This window comes from Dendrobates tinctorius, unplaced genomic scaffold (genome assembly GCF_039654945.1).
Source record: "Dendrobates tinctorius isolate UK_male_01 unplaced genomic scaffold, ASM3965494v1 ptg000069l, whole genome shotgun sequence".
NCBI lineage: Eukaryota > Metazoa > Chordata > Amphibia > Anura > Dendrobatidae > Dendrobates > Dendrobates tinctorius.
In genome coordinates, this window is record NW_027361737.1 from 1927881 (window position 1) to 1950850 (window position 22970).

The following is a 22970-nucleotide window of genomic DNA, read 5'->3' on the forward strand; positions in this document are numbered from 1 at the left end:
AGGCAAGTCGTAGCTTGGTGATCCTTGCTTCGAGTGACATGACTGGCTTGATTTGTTCTAAAGTTGATATGCTTGTTCTTCTTGCCAACCATGGTATTAAAAACACCCTTGTTATCAATAGCCATGTCTTCATCACCAGTGACATGTTCCTTGATTTGAAGACCTTTTCCAGTGACTTAGTTGTTAATTTGCCTATAGCCATTCTCCTATTGACTTCCAAGTGTTGTCATGTTGTCACTGTGGCTTAAGTGATCATTGATCTAAGTAGGGTGAAGTCCTTTACAACTTTAAGTTCATTGCCGTCCAACTCAAATGTGTCTCGGTTGTACCCAGTGTCATACTGAGGAAAACTGGGCCAACGAGAGGACTTGATTTGGAGGGCCTACCTTCCATCTATACAAAATCAAAGTATAATCATTAAAGTGGTTTTTCAGACCTGGGCTAATTTTCATTAGGTACTGTATCAAGTGCTGTAACGGGCTGGGTGTTGGAAGCACTGTGCCAAAGCCCAAGGAAGACCTGGAGGGGCGTGACTAGGAGCCTCACCCAATGCGACCATGGACACGCAGCTGGTAACGACACCGCAGTCCATGGGGAGACAAGGGAGGTGATCCAGGAGCTACTCCAGGACTGACCTTGGGTAGATGGTGGCTGACCCCTTGGAGCAGATGCTAGAATGGCCCGGGGGAAGGTCCAACAGATGCAGGCAGGTAGAGAAGATGACAGGAACCACAGGTGCTGACTGGACAGTCTGACGGAGAGATGACCATTGGCAGGTGAAGCTGGCTCTGCTGCCGTTGAGGTAAGCACTGGCGGGTGCAGCTGGATCTGCTGTCATTAAGGTGAGCACTGGCAGGTGCAGCTACCTCTGCTGCTGTTGAGGTGAACACTGGCGAGTGCAGCTAATTCTGCTGCCATTGAGGTGAGCATTGGCGGGTGCTGCTGTCTCTGCTGCCACTGAGGTGAGCACTGGCAGGTGCAGCTGGCTGAGATGCTAGTACAGGGACCTGAGAACTGAGAAGCATGTTAGGAACAAACTAACAACAAAGCACAGGCACCTACATGTTGGAGGAGGCATAAATAGTAAGAGACCTCCAGTGGCAGGGGAGACTAGAGGAACACGCATGGCCCCATTAAGAAAGAGGAAGTGCGCACGCACTCCTAGACCAGCTAGGAGTGGGTGCACCCCAGGCAGCAGCAGACCCATAATGAGCAGGGCGAGAGCCTTGGCGGTGAGTACGATGATGTTTCTGCAGGGAGAAATGGACTGCAGGCAGAGATGCGGGCGCTACACTTGCTGATTTGATCGGTTATCACATGATTGCTCAGATACTGTTGAAATCCAGATTATGGCTTCTGGTTCTACCTCAGTCAAGAAATGCATAGCATCTGCAAGATCTACACTTTAGACTCCTCTGGAGGAGAAGTCAGGGCATACTGAAGCATTCCACAGTTCTCTGGTGGCCCAGTCCAACTCTAGCCATACTTGGCAGTAGTCAAAACCTCTGTCTTCTTTGTGTTGAGTAGCAGTCCCAGGTTTGAGCTTTCCATCTTGCCACTCCGTAATAAGACCTGCATTCCAACTACGCCTATTGCTATCAAAGTTATATTGTCTGTGTATTTAAAATTGTTAATGAGATGCTTTTTGTTTATGTTTTTCACAGTAAATTTATTTGCCACAAATTAAATTGTTTTGGAAAATTTGACAAAGCCAGCAAATTCAAATATCAATATTTCCCTTCACCTCTTTTATATTATATTATTATAATGAATGGATCTGTGTTTCACTTTTATACAAATCCAAATACCTGTATAGCCATACAGTTCAATTCTTACTGTCTTCACCCACCTCATTGGGAATCCTAACAGTTTGCTTCATACCTCTTTTGTGGTCTGCTCGAAGCCACAATTATCATTTCACGCTATAACTATGCAGGAAATAAAAAGATCTACTTCAGAAAAAAATGGAATTATAAACATTTCTTAAAAATATTAATAGAATGGTGGACCTATGTCATGATGTGGAAAATACTAACTGTAGGTTAAGTAGGAAAATGCCTTCATTATTTAAATTGCATTATTATTGATATATTTTTTCCTGTCATCTTTCACCTCTCCGTGGCAATAGTCTAATAACTTGAATTACATTTTGCTATACATATATGCAAATTTTTAAAATGAAGAACTCAGTCATATTCAATTTTGTCAAGAACATTGTATTCTAATGTCAGTTGCTTATGAAAGCATGTATTAATTATTTATTTGTAGTGCATTATTTATATATTACTCAACCATTCTACAGGACTGTATAGAATAAGAATATGCTCACATTGGCAGTTGAATCCACCAATACTCACTAATTTCTTTATATTATCAAACACATGACACTGTTTATAAAAATCCGTCTATACTATGCATTATTTTAGAAATGTGTTTATTAGTAAATTTAAAGTTAAAGAATTGCTCCCTTGACACTTGCCACCCCTATTGTGCTGACTCTGCTATTATTTATGCAAATTTATGGGTAAATTGTCAAGTGGTTGTTACTAGAGTTGCTGAAACGGGTCGAAAAATTTCAAAAGTCGCCGACTTTTGGCAAAGTCGGGTTTCATGAAATGAAAACCGACCCTAGGATGAGGTCGGCCACGAGGTCGGTGACTTACGCGCCAAAGTCGCGTTTCAAAAGTTTGTTTTGCGCTCTTTTTCAGCCAATCAGGATCCACGGACACTGTGGGCAACGTGATGACATAGGCAGGGGTCACCACCATCTTTCAGAAGGGCATGCAAGTGATTGGCTTGCTTTGGTGGGCGTCACAGGGGTTATAAAAGGGCGTGCACGCCGACCGCCATCTTACTTCTGCCGATCTTAGCATAGGGAGAGGTTGCTGATTCTGTAGGGAGAGCGTTAGGCAGGGAAGAAGAAAAAAAAACTGCTTCTGCTGCTAGCGACTTTGCCTGTACAACACACCAGTCACTGTGTGTGCAGTGCAAGGGGAGGCTATATTGTGGTGGATCAGCGGTGTTGGTTGTTAGGCTGCCTTCTAAGGCTTCCTGACAGCTGCATTGCTGTTTACCCACTGCTCTGCAAACTGCTTTTTTAAAAGCAATGCCAATTTTTTTTTTTGTCCTGCTGAGGTACTGAGCGTGCATTTTTTCACACCATACAGCGTCAGTGGGCCTCACACAATCCAAAAGTGTCCAGTGTCCACTAGTGTGTGCAGAAATTCAAAATCTCCCTTATCCTGTAGTCACTTTTTTTTACACCTGTGCCATCGAGCCTGTGACATAGCGCTCTGATATTCAGTGGGCCTCACACAATCCAAAAGTGTCCAATGTCCACTAGTGTGTGCAGAAATTCAAAATCTCCCTTATCCTGTAGTCACTTTTTTCACACCTGTGCCATCGAGCCTGTGACATAGCGCTCTGATATTCAGTGGGCCTCACACAATCCAAAAGTGTCCAGTGTCCACTAGTGTCTGCAGAAATTCAAAATCTCCCTTATCCTATAGTCACTTTTTTCACACCTGTGCCATCGAGCCTGTGACATAGCGCTCTGATATTCAGTGGGCCTCACACAATCCAAAAGTGTCCAGTGTCCACAAGTGTCTGCAGAAATTCAAAATCTCCCCTGTCCTATAGACACCTTGTACCTTGTTTTACATTACTATATAGTTTGTTGGATTTTGTCTACATTTCTACCAAAAATGAGGAAGGCTGGTGGAAGAGGCCGTGGAATTGGGCGGGGGTTGGCAGCTGGTAATGATGGTGTTGGTGGTGGATCTGATGGTAGTGGCAAAAGCAAAATAGGACCGAATGCAGGAGGTGTTGAGCCTGCGTCATCGTCTGGCTCCACAAGGCCTCGAAGGCTTAGTTTTCTAGGAGTTGGCAAACCGCTTTTAAAGCCAGAGCTTCAGGAAAAAGTTTTGTCTTACATTGCTGACTCAGCCTCCAGCTCTATCGCCTCCTCTTCTGAAGTTGTAAAAAATAAAAGCACTGAGTCGTCATTGGAGGCTCATGTTCATGAACCACACCTTTCCTTGTGTCCTTCACCCCAACCAAGATTGAAGGATGATGCAGGCCATACTACTGATTACTCCATGGAGCTGTTTTCACATTCCATGCCTGGATTATCAAGTGAAATGGTGAATTACCCAGGCCAAGATGAATCTGACATGGAGTGCACTGATGCACAGCCGCTGATAGATGATTCTGCTGGTACATTCACACAGAGCACTACATTGTCCTCGCAGTGTACAGATCCAGATTCTGACCCTGATGAGACTCAGGTGCCCCTTCCCACACACTATACCACCATACACGGTGACCCAGGGGAAGGTGCACATGACATTGAAGAGGAGGTGATGGATGACCCAGTTGTTGACCCAGATTGGCATCCATTGGGGGAAGAGGGTGCTGCTTCCAATAGCTCAGATGAGGAGCATCCACAGCAGACATCGACATCGCAACAGCTGTTATCTGGCAGGCCCGGAGCACTCCAAAAACAGGTTCCGAAAATCAAAGGAGTTGCTGGACAGTTTGTCCAGAGGGTCAAAAGATCACAGCGTGCTAGGCTGCAAAATGTCTGCCAAAGTAGGAAGAGTGCAGTGTGGCACTTTTTTGAACAAAATCCTCATGATCAGGCCAAGGTTATCTGTAAGAAGTGCGCAAAGACCTTTAGCCGAGGGAAAAATCTGAAAAATTTGAATACCAGTTGCATGCTTAGACATTTAACCAGCATGCACTTGCAAGCGTGGACACAACACCAAACCTCAAGTGCCACATGTGCAACTGATCACAAAGAAGGTAGTCAGCAACGCTACATTGTTTCCCCCACTGTAAGCCCACCGGTTAGCACAGCAGCAAATGTTGAGGTGTCGTTGCAAGGCCACAGCAGTCAGGGAATCCCACTGTTATATCAACGAAATACTGAATCTAGGCCATCAGAAAGAACACCAACTCCATCACCATCATCAACCCTCTCTCAGTCCACCCTGTCCACCGCTACTTCCACCATATGCAGCTCTCAAGTCCTGCTCACCCTCCCAGACACTATGAGTAGGTCAAGAAAGTACTCAGTCTCTCATCCACGTACACTGGGTTTGAACGCCCACATTGCCAAACTAATCTCGTTTGAGATGATGCCCTATCGGTTGGTGGACAGCGCAGCTTTCCGCGAACTCATGGCCTATGCAGTACCACGCTATGACCTACCCAGTCGCCACTTCTTCTCTCGCAAAGCCATCCCAGCCCTCCACCATCATGTAAAAGACCGCATTGTCCATGCACTCAAGCAGTCAGTGAGTTGAAAGGTGCACCTCACAACTGATGCATGGTCCAGTCGGCATGGCCAGGGCCGTTACGTGTCCATCACTGCGCACTGGGTTAATGTGGTGGATGCAGGGTCCACAGGGGACAGCGGTGGTGGGACAGTGCTGCCTAGCCCACGGTATAGGAAACAGTTGGCTGTAGGCGTTCAACCCTCCTCCTCCTCCAGAAGCGAAAGTTCGTCCACAGAGCGCAGTCGTACGAGCACTCCATCTGCAGCTGCCACTGTTGCACACGAGGTGTCCCCCTATCGAGCAGCTAGTGGAAAGCGTCAGCAGGCTGTGTTGCAGATGATGTGTTTGGGCGACAGACACACCGCCGAGGTGCTGGCTGAGTACTTGAAGCGACAAACTGAGTCATGGCTGGGCAGTGTACATCTTGAGGCAGGCAAGGTAGTTAGTGATAACGGCCGTAATTTTGTGGCAGCCATAGCCCTCTCAAAACTCAGCCACATACCTTGCTTTGCTCACACCTTGTACCTGGTGGTGCAGTGCTTCCTCAAAAATTATCCGGAGTTAACAGCCCTGCTCCAGAAGGTGCGAAGACTGTGCGCGCACATCCGCCGGTCGCCTGTACACTCCGTTCGTATGCTGAAGCTGCAGCGATTGCTCCACTTTCCCAACCACCGCCTCATTATCGACATTGCAACAAGGTGGAACTCCACCCTGCACATGGTGGAGCGGCTGTGCGAGCAGAGGCAGGCCATAATGCATTTGTGGGAGGATACACGGCCAGGCACTTTGAGAGCAGACATGGAGTTGACAGGTGTGCAGTGGTCGAAGCTGAAAGACCTCTGTAAAGTCCTTCAGTGTTTTGAGGAATGCACATGGCTGGTAAGTGCAGACGACGCCATCCTAAGCATGAGCATCCCACTTATGCTTCTGCTCATGCAAACTTTGACGCACCTTAAGGAGCAGGCGTCTGCAGCCAATGTTGATGAGGAGGAAGAGGAGGAGGGAATCCTTGATGACATTCAGCCATTGTCTGCTCAGGGACCTCTCCTGGATGAGGTGGAGGAAGAAGAGGAGGAAGAGGATGATGATGGGGATGATTACTTAGGGGAGGAGGATGCATCTCGTGGGGCAAGTGAAAATGTTGGCGTGGCAAGGTCTGGTACAGGGTTTGTGCGTGACTGGAGGGATGTGGATTTGTCAGAAAGTGCTCCTCCAACCAGCACTCGCAGTGCATCATTGACACCGGGAACATTGGCCCACATGTCAGATTATGCCTTGCAGATCCTAAAAAGGGACCCCCGCATTGCCAAAATGATGAACGATGATGACTACTGGTTGGCCAGCATCCTGGATCCACGCTATAAAGGCAAATTACAAAACATCATGCCACAGGAGAACCTTGACCTAATATTGGCTAATAAACAAGCAACTCTGGTAAATCGGTTGCTTGAGGCATTCCCAGCACACAGCAGCGGTGATGGTTCTCACACGAGCCGCACGGGCCGGGGGCAGCTTGGCAGAGGTGTTCATGGTGCACACAGCAGAAGTGGCGTTGGAGACAGGGGTTTCATGACAATGTTTTGGACTGATTTTTCAAGTACCGCTCACACAACTGGTAATACTGCATCGATGGAAAGTGACAGGAGACAGCAGTTGTCAACTATGGTTACAAACTACTTTTCCTCCCATATCGATGTTCTCCCACACAGGTCATTCCCCTTTGACTATTGGGCCGCTAAACTGGACACCTGGCCTGAACTGGCAAAATATGCCTTACAGGAGCTCGCTTGCCCAGCTGCAAGTGTGCTATCGGAAAGAGTCTTCAGTGCAGCTGGATCAATCCTGACAGAAAAAAGGACCCATCTGTCAACCCAAAATGTGGATGATCTAACCTTCATTAAAATGAACCATGCATGGGTTTCCAAGGATTTTGTCCCACCTTCCCCTGATGACACATAGGGTGACAGAAAAATGGCTTGCTTTGGTCCACCTCTTCCTGGGACTTCACCTATTTCGCCTTTTGCATCAGCTGAATGTCCAACATCAATATATGCCACTTTCTAAAACTCCCTAACTGTGCTGCCTCCCCCCCATGGCCAGGGTCACCACCTAGCGCACGACACCGTGCGAGTGCCGTTGCCCTGGACAGGTGGGTAGGCCGACTCTTGGGCGCGGGCACTGGCACAGGGTCCCTCATAGTGCAATCAAGTGTCTCTGACGGTGGTGGTGCACACCCGCCGTCAGACACACCCCGTACTATGAGGGGCCCAGTGCCAGTACCGACGCCCACGAGTGGGCCCCCCTTGCTTGGGAAGGGCCCCAGCATTTGCAATCTTTACCTCTCCCTGCTCCTCCGCTGTGTAGTCTGGGCCGTCAAATCCATACTGTGCCTGACACCGTCTGAGCCTGCCTCCTGATGTATAGACATATATTTTGAATGTGTACGCTATCCATACATGTTATCCGGGGATACGGTACCCTTTCTCACCTTTGTGCAATCATGTGCAATCCATACTGGGCCTAACACCATCTGAGCCTGCCTCCTGATGTATAGACATATCTTTTGAATGTGTACGCTATGCATACATGTTATCCGGGGATACGGTACCCTTTCTCACCTTTGTGCAATCACGTGCAAGCCATACTGGGCCTAACACCGTCTGAGCCTGCCTCCTGATGTATAGACATATATTTTGAATGTGTACGCTATCCATACATGTTATCCGAGAATACGGTACCCTTTCTCACCTTTGTGCAATCACGTGCAATCCATACTGGGCCTAACACCATCTGAGCCTGCCTCCTGATGTATAGACATATATTTTGAATGTGTACGCTATCCATACATGTTATCCGGGGATACGGTACCCTTTCTCACCTTTGTGCAATCACGTGCAAGCCATACTGGGCCTAACACCGTCTGAGCCTGCCTCCTGATGTGTTGTGTAGATGAGTAAAAGTTGTAGTCTGGATCCTGGATCTCATACTTCTCATAGCTGCCCTGTTATTGATCTTGTTGTATGTTCCCATTCCCGCCGCTAAAAATTCTTCTGTTACTAACGTCATACAGTAGGGGACATGTTACTTTTAAATTGCTTGGAGTTTCTCTTCAGTGTTATACAGGCCTTATCGAAAGGCACCAAAAAATTCTTCTGTTACTAACTTCATACAGAAGGGAACATGTCACTTTTAAAATATTTGGAGCATCTTTTCAATCTTATACAGGCCTTATCAACAGGCCTAAAAAAATTCTTCTGTTACTAACATCATGCAATAGGGGACATGTTACTTTTAAATTGTTTGGAGCTTCTCATCAATGTTATACAGGCCTTATGGACAGACACGAAAAATTCTCCTGTGACTAATGTCATACACTAGAGGACATCTCACTTTGAAATTTTTTGATTATGTGCATCTTTGACATCCAATTTCTCATGGGCATCTTTTATACCAGCTTGAGACGTTTATATGTTACACCTATCTTCTGACGAGCATCAAATGCTCTCTGGTAATTGGTGTTGGGTAGATGAGTGATAGTTGTAGGCTTGATCCTGGATCTTGTATTCCCTATAGATTCCCTGTTATTGATAGTGTTGTACATTCCCATTCCCACCCCAAAAAATTCTTCTGTTACTAACGTCATACAGTAGGGGACCTGTCACTTTTAAAATGTTTGGAGCATCCACTCAATCTTATACAGGCCTTATCAACAGGCCCCCAAAAATTCTTCTGTTACTAATGTCATGCTGTAGGGGAGATTTCAGTATTAAATTGTTATGATCACATATACTTTGTCAGACAGGCCTGATCCACACTGAAAAAAATATTTATTCTGTGACTAATGCAATTTAAATCGCAGCCATACAGATCAACAGTTGTGGACAGCTATCCATGCCGAGGTTGAGCAATGGCTGCCTACACTCAACCTGGAGCCAGGGAAGGTCATGTGCGTTAACAGTGCATACCTGGTGCCAGCCCTACGCTGGGCCAACTTTTCATATGTTCCTTGCATAGCTCGCATCCTCAACCTGATGGTACATCAATTCCTACGCAACTGTCCCAGCATGGATGCACTGTTGAAGAAAACACTGCCGTTGTGTGTTCTCTTTCACCATTCCACTTAAGTTGGTATATAGATCTTTTGGACTATTAGTTAACCGATTGATGTGTGAAGTGACCACACCATAGAATTCAACTCTTCACATGTGGCAGTAGCACTGAGACCTGGTGCAGTATGACATATTGAATAGTCTGGCACAACGCTGTACAGACGTGGTGCAATTCACACTTGCATAGCGGATATAGATGAAGGACCTCTGCACCCATCTGCATGTTTTTGAAAAGTCTGCTAAGATGGTTAGCGGTGACGATGCCATCATCAGCATCACTTTTACATTCAGGCTAAAAATGGATAGGGGCCGTAAATAGATTAGGGCCGGGAACCAGGAAGTGGCAACCTGCTGCCATGACAACAGCAACCCCTGACAGCGGAAACTTGGAAACTATAAGATTTAAAAAAAATAGTACACTATTACCTGGTGCTCTCAATGAGCATGTTTTATACCATTGCCTTGCTACATGTATGTGCAGAGTATTTATCTTTTGTATAATTAACAGTGGATCTGTGCTACAATGGCTAACTTAGCAATATATTGGACTGTTTAATTTCAGTATATATTTGGTATTACAGTACCTGCCTTTCCCACTACATGGCTGCTTGATTTCCCACCTTTATTAACCTTGCCTAATTATACTTGTTCATGTGACCAATAAAGATATTTTATTTGTACTTATAGACTATACAATTGTGTTTTCTGGCTTGTTCCCCTCCGTTCCTATGCCCATAGCATACAATGTGTGAAGAGATCTGCAGACACAGTCATCTGTGGTACCCAACAGTCAGTTAGGCGCTTGGAGAGTTGTGAAGTGGGGGAAAAAAAGGTTAATTGAGGTGCCACCGCTGAGGACTGTACTGTGTGTGATGTTAAGAAGGAGGAATAGGAGCTGAGGCCACTTGATATAGTGCTTGCTATCAACTGGAGCACATGTTCTTTCTGGCCCTCATCTACAAAGCGTACCATTGTAAGGTTGCCAAAGAAAGGGAGCCGAGTTGCACGTCCAGTAATAGAAACTGTAAAAATGCTGACTGCAGCAAAACAAACCGACTTCTCATCCCTCATATCATACCTGTCTCACAACCCTAAACAGCTACCACCCTACATCTCCTCCCTTGTTTCAGTATACCACCCCACCCAAGCCCTCTGTTCTGCTGATGAACTGAGGTTAGCATCCTCAATAATCAGAACCTCCCACTCCCGTCTCCAAGACTTTAAACGTGCTGCGCCAATTCTTTGGAATGCACTTTCCAGGTCAATACGATTAGTCCCCAATCCCCACAATTTTAAGCGTGCCCTGAAAACGCATTTATTCAGACTTGCCTATCGCCTCAACATATTAACCTAATCTATCCCTGTGTGGCACAGCCAAAAGTTTTACCATAACCAGGTTCCCCGCATCATGTTCCCACATGCTTTATTCATCCATTAGCCCTCTGTGTCTGTACTGTTACACACTTAACATTATGGCTGGTCCATACAATCAGGGCAACTGTTACCATCTACCTTCCGTGTCTACCTTTTTCCTTATAGACTGTAAGCTTGCGAGCAGGGCCCTCATTCCTCTTGGTATTTGTTATAATCTATGTGATTATTGTTATGCTGTAATGTCTATTGTCTGTACAAATCCCTTCCGAAATGTAAAGTGCTGCGGAATATGTCGGCGCTATAGAAATAAAATTTATTATTATTATTACTCAGTACTTTCAATTCTTTCCTGTGTCCACCAGTTCCCCCTCCCTTTCATCTCAGCTGAATACTTTGCGTCACCACCTGTGAACTTGATACAATAATGTCCCACCTCATTCCAAACTTTACCACAGTCTTCATCACAATCATAACTCACCTCTTCAACCTGTCACTAACAACTGGTGTCTTCCATCCTGATTGAAACATACCTCGATCACAACCATCCTCAAAAAGCCCACCCTTGACCCATCCTCTGTGTCTACCTATCGCCCCATATAATTTCTTCCCTATGCCACCAAACTACTGGAACAACATGTCCATTTTGAACTGTCTCCCCACCTCTCCTCTTGCTCCCTATTTCACCATGCACAGCAACGACCTAACCGCCAAATGAAAGTGACAATAGTTTGTCATCCTCCTTCTCCTGGACCTGGCATCTGTCTTTGACACAGTGGACCATTCCCTCTTACTACAGACTTTCTGATCTGTTGACATTATAGATTTGGCCCTTTGTTTGATCTCATTGTACCTAACAGACAGGGTATTCAGTGTCTCCCACTCACACACCACTTCCTCATCTTGCCTTTTATGTGTCATTGTCCACCAAGATTCAGTTGTAGGACCTGGAACTATGCTTAGAGTGCGCACGCATGCTCCCTCCCTCTTAAAGGGACCGCCCATATCAACCAAAGGTATTCCCAACCTATAGCTGGGCAACACCTATTTAAAGATTCTCCTTCAATATGGAGGTGCCTGAGCTATGTTGTTAATTTGCCTTGCATGCTTGCTAGTTGTCAGGTTCCCCAGGTCGCCTGTCTGCTTGTCTACCATGTACCCGTCTACTCTTACCTGTCTGTGCAAATCTGCTTGCACCTGTCTGCGCTCTTCTGTCCATCAGTCAGTCTAGATCGCACCTGCCAGGGCCCATCTGGCTAACACCCGGTCAGCCCACACCTGCCAGTGCTTTTCTGTTCCTCAGCCATCCCATCTGCACCCGTGGGTCCAGAGTCCCTACAGTGCCTGCCTGCCTGAATTTTTCATCCCTCCTTTGGGCCGTAGCAGCTTACCTGCTGTAGGGGGTCAGCTGTCACATTATGTAGGTTGGTAGGCCTCCTAGTTCCGCACCTTCCATGCTTTCAGAGGGATATGGAGCAGTGATTCCACCACCTTGACCATTACAGACTCCATTGGCTGGGTTGGCTGTAGTGGAAGAGGAGTTAGTCCCTGCTATAATAATTCAACTCTATTGCACTTGATGTCACTTTGTTGGTGTCTGCCACTAATTTTTGTTAATTAGTTTAGACTCCTGGTTGGTTGTCCATCTGTTGGATATAGGTGTTGCGGAAGACCTGTCGGTCCCTATTATACTATTTCTACTTTGGTGAAATTGATGCCACTTTGATGGTGTCTGCCAATTTTTTTTGGAAATGTGAGCACTCCTGGTTGGGTCTCCTTAATTCATGTTGCCTGTAGCAATAGGCCTCTGACACCTTCAGGCCTCCACTTCCTTAGACTCAACTACCCATGTTGATATCCTTAAATTTTTCTGACAATGGTAGCCTACAAAACTGATATTTATGCTGAGTGTGGCTCAGCATGAAAGCAGCTAGAGGTGTTGCATGTGGTATCAGGGCTCCCAGCAAAGGGGACCTACACAGATCCCTCATCCACCTCGCCTTACTGTGATGTTCAATTGAAAGCTGTAAATGCTGTCCCAGACCCCAATACCTCATGTCTGGCTGATTGCTGCAGTGCCATGCTAAAATCTGTGCTGTGGGTGAATTGAGGCCATTTTCCTGGTGTCTTTCCCTCATTTGATGTGTTTTGGCAGCATTTGGGGCTGTTATAAGGTGTTGTTAAGCATTTTTTTTGCCTCCCAGTGAAGTGAATGGCGTTCGGTAAAGTTCAGCGAATATTCGATGAATTAATCGGCGAATATTGCAAATTCGGTGAATGAAATCCGAACGAAACATTGAAATATTCATTCATCTCTAGTTCACTAAACTGTTTCTCCTAGCTGCATGAGCCTTGGAAAAAATTTTGGCTTCCCACCCTAATGAGTTTACATCTCTGGTGTTGATCACTGAATTCTGGATCATTTATGGGACTTGCCTGAAGAGATTATCTCTACTGTTGAGCGAAATGGGTCGGTCAAACAGCTAGTGGTAAGCGGTCAAACAGCTAGTGGTAAGCGGCAGCAGGCTGTTTTAAAGATGATGTCTTTGGGCAACAACAGACACACCGCAGAGGTACTGGCCGACTACTTGCAGAGACAAATTGAGTCATGTTTGGGCAGTCTACATCTTGAGCCAGGCAAGGTAGCCAGTGATAACGGCCGGAATTTTGTTGCAGCCATAGCGCTTGCAATACTTACCTCTGCCTGCTCCACCGCTGTGTAGTCTGGGCAGTGAAATCCTTAAAAGGGACAGCCACTACAAATTTGGTGAACTGATCGATGTTGGTTAATACGTAGCTATGGCCTGTCCTGCTGGCCTCTACCTTCAGATGATCAATGGCTACCATTCGTAATGGACGTCAACTCACAATCGGATGCAGTGGTGCTTTATGATCAGCTTTCACAGTTTTCCTAGTCACACGTCTGTGCCACCATTTTACAATGTCTCCTCTCATGCCAATCCAATAGAATCGCCAACGGCATGTGGCTTCTGTCTTTTGCACTCCAAAGTGACCAGACAGATCATGATAGGCAGTGAGGACCATGTCTACATCTCTCCCTGTGATCACAATTTGATGGAGACGAATCACGGTGATGGGATCCATGCTACTGTGATACAGCAAACCTTTCTTCACAAAGAATCGTTTTCGCTGTCTCCACAGACAAAGTACTTGAGGGTCAGCATCGCCTCTCCCGGGAGGTTTTCACGCGATTAGTAATTCCCAAATTTCAGCAATCACTCGACTTTACGTCTGTGCTTGTAACCATCTAGTTTCCTGCAGTGGAGAGTCTGTACTGGCTTACTGATACTGAAATATATACGAACATTTAAAAGTACCCCAACACTGTATACTGGTGTATGCTTCGAATACATTTCTCTTTTTCTTCTTTTTTATATTCTGGTGTAATCCATACTGAGCCTGTGAGTGTCTGTGTCTGACTCCGGAAATATAGACGGAGATTTACAATTAGCCCTATACTGGATACACCTGGCATCTGCTGATACAGTACCTTTTTTTTACATTTTGGATTACGGTTAAATCAATACTGACTGAGTGAGCGTCTGAGGGTGACTCCTGAAATACTGTATATACGGAGTGTCCATATAAACCCTCACCGCCGACCGCCATTTTTCTTCTGACCATCACTACAGTAGGGAGAGGTTGGTGATGCTGTTTAACAGTAGGGAGACACTTAGACCTGTAAAAAGAAGTTATTATGTGCTTGTGCAGAACGCAATTGTTGTGTACAGCTACTGTGCAGTGACAGGGTAGGATTTTCTTGTGTGCATCAATGCTAGTTAGTAGTCTGCCTGCCAGTGACAGGGAGGATTTTCTTGTGTGCAGCAGCGTTAATTATTAGCCAGCCTTATAGCACTATTGCTGTGTGTACACTGCTGTGCAGACTTCTTTTTACACAGCACTCCTACTTTTATTCTTTTTTTCGGCACAGTGAACGAACGTTCATTATTTCCCACATCGTATAGAGCTGTACACTCCTCACACAGTACCATGTCCCAGCTGGTATCACGGAGAAATACATGCTGACTATCTTTATGTGACTCAGGAAATTTAAAGGGAGAATTACATTTTCACTTATACTATATACACCTGCTATCTGCTGATACAGTACCTTAGTTCAAATTTTTTTCTTACATTATAATTAGAGTTGAGCGATACCGTACGATACTTCAAAATATCGGATCGGAATGGATCGGCCGATCTTTAAAAAAAGTATCGGTATCGCCGATGCCGATACCGGAAGTCCCATTCAAGTCTATGAGACTTCCAGTATCGGAATTGGAAAAACCCTTTCCTGCCCTTGTACAGCCTCTCGTGGGTCTGTACGGGCCTTCCGGGGGTCTCTGCCGGCCTGCCGGGGGTCTGTGCCGGCCTGCCGGTGGGCTGTGCGGACTGCCCGGGGTCTGTGCACCCTGTGGGGGTCTGTACTGGCCTGCCGGGGGGCTGTGCCGGCCTGCCGGGGGGCTGTGCTGATGTCCGGGGGTCTGTGCAGGCATCGTCCGATGGGACTACAAGTCCCATCGGGCGATGCCTGCTACCATGACAGTGATTGACACATTAGCCAATGATGGGACAGTAGTAGTCTCATCATCCGGCTAATGTGTTAAATGTAAAAAAAAAAAAAAAAATACTACGTACATACGTACTACATGCATGCTACATACATACTACATGCTACATACATAGTACATATATACTACATGCATGCTACATACATACTACATGCTACATACATACTACATATATACTACATGCATGCTACATACATGCTACATGCTACATACATACTACATATATACTACATGCATGCTACATACATGCTACATGCTACATACATACATACATACTACATGCTACATACATACTACATACATACTACATGATACATACATACTACATACATACTACATATATACTACATACATACTGCATGCATGCTACATACATACTACATGCATGCTACATACATACTACATGCTACATACATACTACATGCTACATACATACTACATATATACTACATGCATGCTACATACATACTACATGCTACATACATACTACATACATACTACATGAATGCCACATACATACTACATGCTACATACATACCACATATATACTACATGCATGCTACATACATGCTACATGCTACATACATACTTCATACATACTACATACATACTACATGCATGCTACATACATACTACATGCTACATACATACCACATATATACTACATACATACTACATACATGCTACATACATACTACATGCATGCTACATACAATACATTCATACAATACATACATAGGCATACAGTACATATAACATAGAGTAACATACTTACCAATACTTGTCACATTGTTCCCCAAAGCCATTGTCGTCTACGGAATAAATATTAACATAACAAACCACAAAAATACTCACCCATGATACGAAGCAGTCCACGAGTGTGTCCCACGACGATCTTGGGTAGAGAACTGCAGCATCAGCTGATGCTGCCGCTCTCTACGGGCTGCAGGAATCCAATGACAGAAGGTAGGTATCCTTCCGCACTGTATTCCTCCGCCACTTAAAAAAAAAAAGTCCCTAGTCTCACTTTATGGTAAAAGCTGTGTGGGAATCCAATGACGGAAGGTAGGTATCTTTCCGCACTGTATTCCTCCGCCACTTAAAAAAAAAAGTCCCTAGTCTCACTTTATGGTAAAAGCTGTGTGGGAATCCAATGACGGAAGGTAGGTATCCTTCCGCACTGTATTCCTCCGCCACTTAAAAAAAAAAAGTCCCTAGTCTCACTTTATGGTAAAAGCTGTGTGGGAATTTCCCACACAGCTTTTACCATAAAGTGAGACTAGGGACTTTTTTTTTTTAAGTGGTGGAGGAATACAGTGCGGAAGGATACCTACCTTCCGTCATTGGATTCCTGCAGCCCGTAGAGAGCGGCAGCATCAGCTGATGCTGCAGTTCTCTACCCAAGATCGTCGTGGGACACCCTCGTGGACTGCTTCGGATCATGGGTGAGTATTTTTGTGGTTTGTTATGTTAATATTTATTCCGTAGATGACAATGGCTTCGGGGAACAATGTGACAAGTATTGGTAAGTATGTTACTCTATGTTATATGTACTGTATGTCTATGTATGTATTGTATGAATGTATTGTATGTAGCATGCATGTAGTATGTATGTAGCATGTATGTAGTATGTATGTAGTATATATGTGGTATGTATGTAGCATGTAGTATGTATGTAGCATGCATGTAGTATGTATGTAGTATGTATGTATTATGTATGTAGCATGTAGCATGTATGTAGCATGCATATAGTATATATGTGGTATGTATGTAGCATGTAGTATGTATGTAGCATGCATGTAGTATGTATGTAGTATGTATGTAGCATGTAGTATGTATGTAGCATGCATGTAGTATATATGTAGCATGTAGTATGTATGTAGCATGCATGTGGTATGTATGTAGCATGTAGTATGTAGCATGCATGTAGTATGTATGTAGTATATATGTGGTATGTATGTAGCATGTAGTATGTATGTAGCATGCATGTAGTATGTATGTAGTATGTATGTAGCATGTAGTATGTATGTAGCATGCATGTAGTATATATGTAGTATGTATGTAACATGTAGTATGTATGTAGCATGCATGTAGTATATATGTGGTATGTATGTAGCATGTAGTATGTATGTAGCATGCATGTAGTATGTATGTAGTATATATGTGGTATGTATGTAGCATGTAGTATGTAGCATGCATGTAGTATGTATGTAGTATATATGTGGTATGTATGTAGCATGTAGTATGTATGTAGCATGCATGTAGTATGTATGTAGTATGTATGTAGCATGTAGTATGTATGTAGCATGCATGTAGCATGTAGTATGTATGTAGCATGTATGTAGTATATATGTGGTATGTATGTAGCATGCATGTAGTATGTATGTAGTATGTATGTAGTATTTTTTTTTTTTTTTTTTAAACATTTAACACATTAGCCGGATGATGGGACTACTACTGTCCCATCATTGGCTAATGTGTCAATCACTGTCATGGTAGCAGGCATCGCCAGATGGGACTTGTAGTCCCATCGGACGATGCTTGCACAGACCCCCGGACATCAGCACAGCCCCCCGGCAGGCCGGTACAGACCCCCACAGGGTGCACAGACCACCGGCAGGCCGGCACAGCCCCCAGGCAGGCCGGTACAGACCCCGGGCAGTCCACACAGCCCCCCGGCAGGCCGGCACAGCCCCCCGGCAGGCCGGCAGAGACCCCCGGAAGGCCCGAAATGACGGCGCATCATGATGCGCACACACCGCGCATCATGATGACGTCATTTCGGCTGTCAATCAACTTTGAACTTCCGATTCCGATGCCCGATATTGAAAAAATATCGGATGTCGGTATCGGAATTCCGATACAGCAAGTATTGGCCGATACCCGATACTTGCGGTATCGGAATGCTCAACACTAATTATAATCCATACTGAGTGAGCGTGTGTGGTTCACTCCTTCAACATATACGGAGATAAAAATTTTACCCTATACTATATACACCTCCTATCTTGTGATACAGTACCTTTGTTAGACATTTTGTATTACGGTGAAATCCATATTGAGTGAGCGTCTGAGGGTGACTACGGAAATATATAAGTAGATTTAGAATGTTTAAACTCTGCTATATATACCTGGTGTCTGGTGATACCGTACCCTTTCTCAAATTTCTACATTCTTGTCAAATACATACTGGGCCTGAGAGCGTCTGTGCCTGCCTCCTGAATTACATTCATAGATTTTTTCTATTTTCACTATACTATATATACCTGGTATCTGTTGATACAGTACCCTTTGTGCCAGGAAGTCCTCCTCCACCCACCACTCTAAGTGCATCATTGACACCTTGAACATTGGCCCACATGTGTGATTATTTCCTGCAGATCTTCTATTTATGTTATGTGTGATCCCTACTGAGCCTATGATCTTTAGCACAATTTTTTCGAATATTCTTGCTGAAACAGAAATGCCAAAGGTAAGGAACTGATTATAAAGATAATGCAGCTTCCCACTAAATATTTACTACCACTTTTAGATATTTGTGATGAGACTGTTGGATAGGCACATGGAAATAAGTGTTTTAAAATCTACTGCTGTCATAAAGCAGAAAGGGTAAAGTACCTTACAGTGGGGTTCATGGTCTCTTTGTTAAACTTTTTAAAAAATGGCTTAGCTCCTTTAAATTGATGATAATTCTGTAGGATATATCTGGTTTCTTTACAAGAAATAGAAAACTGTAAAACTCCTTCCTGATTTCCCATTATGGTACCATGTTAACAACATTTTTTACACACAAAATTCAAAACCTCTGACTCAACTACTGACTTGCCTGAGACATAAAAAATATATATATTTTTTAAAAGGCTGACATATTGTAGCCAATATCCAATTACTTGATGAAATTAGCTTTTATTACTCTGGAAAATATTTAAATACTTCTCGTCCCTGAATCCTGGTGGTGTTGTTGTTTTGGTCCCTACCTTCCTGTACCTATTACCCCATCTGTCTATTAACTCCTCTTCTAAATCAACCCCAGGAAATATTTTTTTTATTTGGAGTTGGCAGGAGGTGGAAATGGCTTGGATATGTGGTTTGAATAAGGGAACAGAGGTGAGGGTTACAGTACCCTGAGGCAGCAATCTTGGGGGAGTGGAGAGAAGTCATTGACTTTGATGAGTAGTTCTTTTGGAGGGGGTTCAGTGAGATGGTGGTCCTTAAACTGACCCTTGAAAGGCACCAACAGATAGGGGGTAAGATGAGAAGGGGGTGTGTGAGTGGGAGACGCTGAATGTATGGTCTGTTATGTATGAAGAGATCCAAGATAGGGCCAAGTCTGTGATGCCAAGAGATGATAGCATCTGTAGTAAGAGAGAATGGTCAATTGTGTTGATGGCAGAGGATAGGTCAAGGAGGAGGATGACAGAGTAGTGTCACTTTACTTTGGCCATTAGTAGGTCATTGGTAACTTCAGTGAGGGCTGTTTTGGTTGAATGATGCTGTCGGAAGTCAGATTGTAACCACTCAAAGAGAGAGCAGAAGCACAGGTGGGAGGAGAATTCAAGAGGGGCATGCTGTTCCAGTAGATTTGAAGCATAAGTGAGAAGTGATATGGGGTGATAGCTAGATACAGAGGATGAGTAAAGGGAGGGCATTTTGAGCATGGGTGTGAACAAAGCAGGTTTAAAGCATTAGGGGAAGACACCAGTTATTAGTGATAGATAGGTTAAAGACATGGGCTAGGGTTGGGATCAAGACTTTAACCATGTTTGGGATGAGGTGGGATGGGATCAAGTCAAGTACAAAGATGGTGAGATGTGATCTGGAGAGTTGAGAGGAAAGTTACTGTTACTTTGGATAGAAAATCATCCAGGACAGAGCAAAATAAATGTTCACCCAGGCAGGAAATAGAACATAGTTCAGATTTGGAAATCATATGGACAAGTTTTCATTCAGAGTGCCCTGTGTGCAAAGCTGGATATTGCACAAGATCAGGCTGAAAATCTAACAGATGTGTTAACTAAATCAACTGATCGACTGATCAAGTGATGTGTTAGCTAAAAAGTCTGTCACTTCCTGGATAGTAGCTAGGACAATGAAAATGTGTTTTCTGAGGCACGCTGTATACAGCTGGAAATCTAATTATCCTAACCATTTATTTAGGGATCTAGTTGTGCACGTAGAAGCAATATTAGGTTTGAAGGAAGAGGCTGCATATTCTCAAGCATTTTTTAGAAAGCTATCAGGTTTAAGGTCTACTGGGTCCTTCAGGAATCCCATATCGAAGGGGAATGCTTATTTTCTCGATACTTTGGACACTGCTGAATCTATTTTCAGAACTGTTTCCTAAATTTCTCAAAAGTCATATTCATAGGGATATGGTCACTCTGTGATGGTCTTCAGAAAGGAAGGGGGGCCTCAAAAAGCAGGGAACCTAATTATTCCTGTCCTCGGGGTACTCTTGAAGGTAAAGAGGCCCGAGTCTCCAACCTTACTATGCTCCTGTTAATCACTGATTAGTGCCATCCTCCACTGATTGAGGCATGCGACAAAGATAAAACAGGGATAACAGAAAATATAAAGCCTAAAGCAATAACCAACGATAGGGAGGAAGATAGGGACAGGTAGAAATAAACTAAATGGGAACAGGGCACTTCTACAATATCTCTACTCCAACCACTTAGCTATAGCACACAGCACAAGAAGACAAATCTTTCAGAGAGGAACAAGAGGGTCTGATCAGTTTATATAGGAAGAGGTAATGACCAGATCAAAAGCAGCTGAAATAGAGCTGCAAGTTTCTGACCAGCATAGAAAGGGTCATTAACCTCTTCAGCACCAGAAATAACTAAATCCAATTAAAATGGGACAGAAATCACACCATCTCTAATGAAGATCTGCGATTCATTACTCAACATGACCATCTAACTCCAGGTCTTCCAGGGGGATGTGACAGCCTCGTGACATATATTTACTTTGACTTCACTTGAAAATGACACTTTTTTAGGTTTCTTCCATTCTTTTCAAACAAGGGATAGAATACTTCAGTGAACAGGAAAGATTCTATGTTTACACTTCTTCACTTTCAAAAACCTAACTATCCAACTAAAATGTCAAGACGTATCATGTTTGTTAGATCCTGAAGGATTACAGGACCCCCAAGGAATTTTCTCTCCTTTAGGGAATTCTTAACTTTGGAATTAAGATTTTAATATCATGCAAAAGAACTGAGGACTTTTCCGAAACAGTGTTTTCTATGCAAACACAACACAATCTTTGTTTCAAAAGCATTAAGTAATCTAGTTTAGCATATACCACAGTACTTATTTTTACTTTTGGATTAACCCTCCGTCAGGAACAATATTCGCACTAACTCGTAATGGAACAATGTGCCTGTCAAGCGCAGGCTAGAAAAATGCCTAGAATATCAAATTGTCTCAATTTCAGTGATCTAAAAGTGATCAGAGACCTTCATAGGGATGTAATAAAAGAGACTACACATTATCAGGTGCAAAACAAACCCATTTACTCAACATAAAATAACTTTGATATACACAAATTTCAAAACTCCCACCAAATAGCCCCCAATGATATCAAGTAACGGTTATTAAAAAGAGAAAATTTTGGCACAAAAACATTTTCTAGGCACCTAGAATAATATTACACACAGAAGTAATCTGAATTAGATCCTGAAGGTTCCCCAGAAAAAACACATTTGCAAAGCAAAGAGCAAGAATTGCAATACATTTTTGCATGTGTCAGGCAGATTGCATGATGACATTTGAGACATTCATAATTAGAAAGCCTTCTGTTCCCGCTTTCCATGGTGCAGGTGGTGCATCTCCTTCTTTTGGGAGGTGGTACAGGTGTTGGATTTTCAGTATCAATATCTGGGCGGAATCTTTTGAGCCTAACTTGAAGCCCAGAGGGGATACCGATGGTTTTCATACTTCTCCTGCGTAGGTCTCCAAGCATTAGTTCATGGGCCGATTTTTTCAGGTACAATCGTCTACGGAGTGGTTCAAGCTGGTTTTCAAGGTAAATGATTTGTGAATTTATACCGCCCAAATTTAGCATAACAAAAAATATGACCGTTGGCCAGCGCTTGGTGTTTCTGGTGATGCTGAAAGTTGAGCACATCTGATCAGCTGTATCAACACCCCCTTTGGTTTCATTATAAAATGTAATAATCTCTGAGTTTTTTTGTGCTTCAGATTTAGGATCGATGGCATCATCATTATGAAGCGTTGAGAGAAGAAGTACATTTTTTTTTCGCGTGGTACATAGGAAGCCAAAACCTTTCCATCATGGAATGCAAACATACTGCTGTACTGTTTTCTCCCTGTCACTGTAACAAGCTGTGGCGGCAATTCTTTTTTATTTTTTCTTACAGTTCCGACATATGAAAGCTTCTGCGTTTTTAGATAATCAATAAGATCACAATTTGAAAACCAATTATCAGCAGTTATATTGCGACCTGATCCAAATAAGGGCTCAGACATTCTTTTCACAACATCAGTGGGTTTGTTGCTGACACAGTAAGGACCATCTGGCTGTTTTCCAGCATAAATTTCAATGTTGTATGTGTAGGTCTTACTGGCATCAACAAGGGCATACATTTTTAT